Source organism: Heterocephalus glaber, unplaced genomic scaffold (assembly GCF_053883595.1).
Source record: "Heterocephalus glaber isolate CG9 unplaced genomic scaffold, H.glaber_assembly_v1.0 deba00001610, whole genome shotgun sequence".
In the NCBI taxonomy this organism is placed as follows: Eukaryota; Metazoa; Chordata; class Mammalia; order Rodentia; family Bathyergidae; genus Heterocephalus; species Heterocephalus glaber.
In genome coordinates, this window is record NW_028258381.1 from 34596223 (window position 1) to 34599412 (window position 3190).

Here is a 3190-nt window from a genome sequence, read left to right on the forward strand (position 1 = left end):
GATGTCAGACCCATCAAGTCCACTACAGGCCTCAGACAGGACACCACTGCTTTGGCCACGGAGGCACCCATGGACAGATGGGCAGCAGACACGCAGAGGACAGAGGTGTGATGGTCTACATACAGGGCAGGTGCAAACAGCCCAGGACTCTCCATGTGTTTGGTTTGGCCCGAGGTGTTTAAAGATTTGAACCATTGATCTAAAATCAGGAAATTAACATAGAAATTGGGGGTTCCCAGTTCCTTTTAGTACTGGAAACACCAGTGCCCGAAACCACGCCTATGAGGGACCGCATTGCTCACTGTTGTGCTGGGCCAAGGCAACAGCCACACGCTGTGCTTCCAGTGTGCTCCTGCCACGGTGGAGAAGGCTGTCCTGTGCCTGAGCCCTGCAGGAGGGCCTGGTGGGCACAGGGGAGGTGTGGGAGCTTCCATCTAGTGGGCAAAACCTGGGGGCCAGGATAAGGGCTGGGACAAGTCCTGGGAGCTGACTGAGGCTGGGTCTGCCTGGTCCATGCCGGGGAAGTGTCAGGTCCAGGGGAGGTGGAAGATGCTACTCGATTCTGGGTCTCCAGTGGGCAGGGGCAAACGCGCAGGAGCACCAGGCCCAAGATGCTGACCTGGGCTGTGCCTTGATGGGATGGCTGGCTGCGCACAATTACTACAATAAAATAATACTCTTCACGGATGATTGTCGCTTCAGCAAAACATAAAGATGAAGGTGGCCATTCTCCAGCACCACTCAGAGTCACCAACGCAGAGACAGCAGTCGCAGCTCGTCTCCCCCAGCCTGTGTGAGTGTATATGTGTGTGTGTGGGTGTACACAGACACTCTCACACAGCCTTGAGTCACCAACCATAGGAGCATCCTCCTGACTTCCCTGCAGCCGCATACAACATAAGCCCACGATGTCATCGCCCATGCAATCTTAGGGGCCACTGTACGCTCGGTCTGTCAGTGACCAAAACGGTGATGCAGAGCGTGACTGGATGTATATGAGACATGAGGGAGCTAATTCTGCACGCTGTTGAGTCTGGCTTTCTTCTCCTAGCAGCACTTAGGAAGTACTGTTCTGTGTAAAATTACTCATAAACGTCCTTTTCATTAGCAGCAAGTGTCCCAGTGAAGACATGCCAGTCTGCACGCTGCCCTCAGTGTGGATAGCCTGACTCTCCACATCTTCACTCCCACAAGGTCGCAGTGCTGCACATTCACTCAGAGACACCAGCATGGACTAGGGGAGGCAGGCCCAGGCCCAGGCTCTGCAGGGCACACGTCCCACAGGCCCAGGCTTTGAGGAAAGGGCAGGTGGTCTGTGGATCCTGAGGACCTTGGGCAGGACCCCAAGACGATGCCCCATGTGGGCTAAAGTGGAGCTCCAGCTTACAGGCATGAGCGGGAGCACCTGCTGTAGATGTGGTGGCCTGAGCACTGAGGATGGCAGCAGGTCAGTGCTACCCTGCTACCCAGGTTTCCTCATCTGGATGCCAGCACTCAGCTTTGGGGCACAGGACGAGGGCCAGCTTTGGAGGTGCTGTATTCAGACAGGCAGTCATCTGTACTCCAAGGAGGAAGCAGCCCCATTTGATTAGGAAAATACTGGTTAATTTTCTAGCAGAGCATGTGACTTCTGGGGGAAATGTAACTTCCGGAACAACTCTCCCAGGCGTCCTCTCTCCTGACTCTTCTTTGCCTGAGCTTGAGGCTGTGCTAACAGGCAGCTGTTGGGGCAGTGCCTCCCCTGGGTCAGGACCGGTTGCCAGAGTAACTCCTGGACAATCTGCTTCAGACTCAGCCCTGGCAGCAGGGCCCAGGAGAGGCGGAGCTGACCACAGAAAGCTCTGTTCTCTGCAATATTGATGACTTCTGGGGACTTACTCCCCTTGCTCTGTCCCTGGAGCATGGCTGACTCAGGCCCGATGATCACAACAACCATCAGTGGTCTCTGCCCTCACAGGATGTGGAGGAAGTGTCCAGAGGTGCGTCAGAGATAATGCATCAGAGACCTTGCACTCTGTCCACAGGTACCCACTGCCCTGGCAGCTTGGTCAGAGAAAAGCCTTGCAGTGCCTGCTGGGCAGTCCCTTTCCCAGAGGGCCCCAAACTCCTGCAGGGCTCCAGTGGACCAGGATGTGGGGCGAGGACTTGGCCTGGCTCATGGCTGGCTGAACTTGCGCAGAGCAGGTGGAGGAGCTAGCTGCATAAGACCAGGTGCCTGCCACTGTCCTGCTGGAGGCCTTCAGACCACGGGGCATGGTACCCTCAAGTGCCAGCCACCACACTGGGGGAACGCAGGGGCTAGGCACTGGGTTCTCTTGAACTTAACTCCAACATGATGTGACATGCCGGTGACTGAGCCTGGTATGTGGTAAGTGCCCAACAGACGCCAGCTATTACCACTGCTGCCTCACTCACATGGAGCAGCCAGCACCAGAGGAGACACCTGTTCCAGGTGCCACAGGGTAAGAGCTCATCTGAGGCCTTGGGGGAGACAGATGGTTTCCTGAGAGTCACTGAGGACCAACTCAGCCCCCTAGATGGAACCTGGGGAGACCACACAGCAGGGGGTAGGGAGCATTCTGGAGCCCATCCATGGGAGCAATGCCTGTCTCTGGCATCACTGGCCCACTCTGCCTCTGGACATCCTGGAAAGAGCAGGCTGTGCTGAAGCTTGCATGGCTTTCTGGACACAGGACGTGAGGACAGGCAGGCCTGGCTGGAGGGGCTGTGCTCATCCAGGCCAAGCCCAGCAGACTGGGTCAGGGGCCACTTGTAACAGCTGGGGTCTTGGACAGTATCTGGGTGGGTGCCATCAGATTTGTGCCTTAGGAAACCTCCCCCCAACACCAGGCTGGGTGTGAATGGAAATGAAGAATGCTGTCCAGATCCGGCGAGCAGGGAGCAAAGGCCAGGGTGCTGCTCCACCCTGTGTCTGTTGGACAGGGAGAGCTCAGCTGGGGCCTGGTCTCTGCCTCCACCAGACCAGAGAACCCAGGCAGAGAACTGTGGGAAGCTGGGCCTAGTACCAGGGAGCTCTGAGTCCCCCCACCCCCAAGCCTGAGAACTGGTGATTCTGTTCTCAGGGTGGAGACAGGAGCAGGGCAGGGCTCCCCATCCTGGCTCAGAGCCGACATCTGAGAGAGGTCTGGGTGATACTATGTGATTTAAAAGTTAATTAAAATGAGTGGTA

At 56.6% G+C, this 3190-nt stretch overlaps 1 protein-coding gene across 4 annotated transcripts in view; it reads right to left on the reverse strand.

The window, feature by feature from the left end:
- Window positions 1-3190, reverse strand: part of Mad1l1 (mitotic arrest deficient 1 like 1) — a 348970-nt gene that overhangs the window by 22215 nt on the left and 323565 nt on the right. The gene's annotated exons all lie outside the window — the stretch shown is intronic.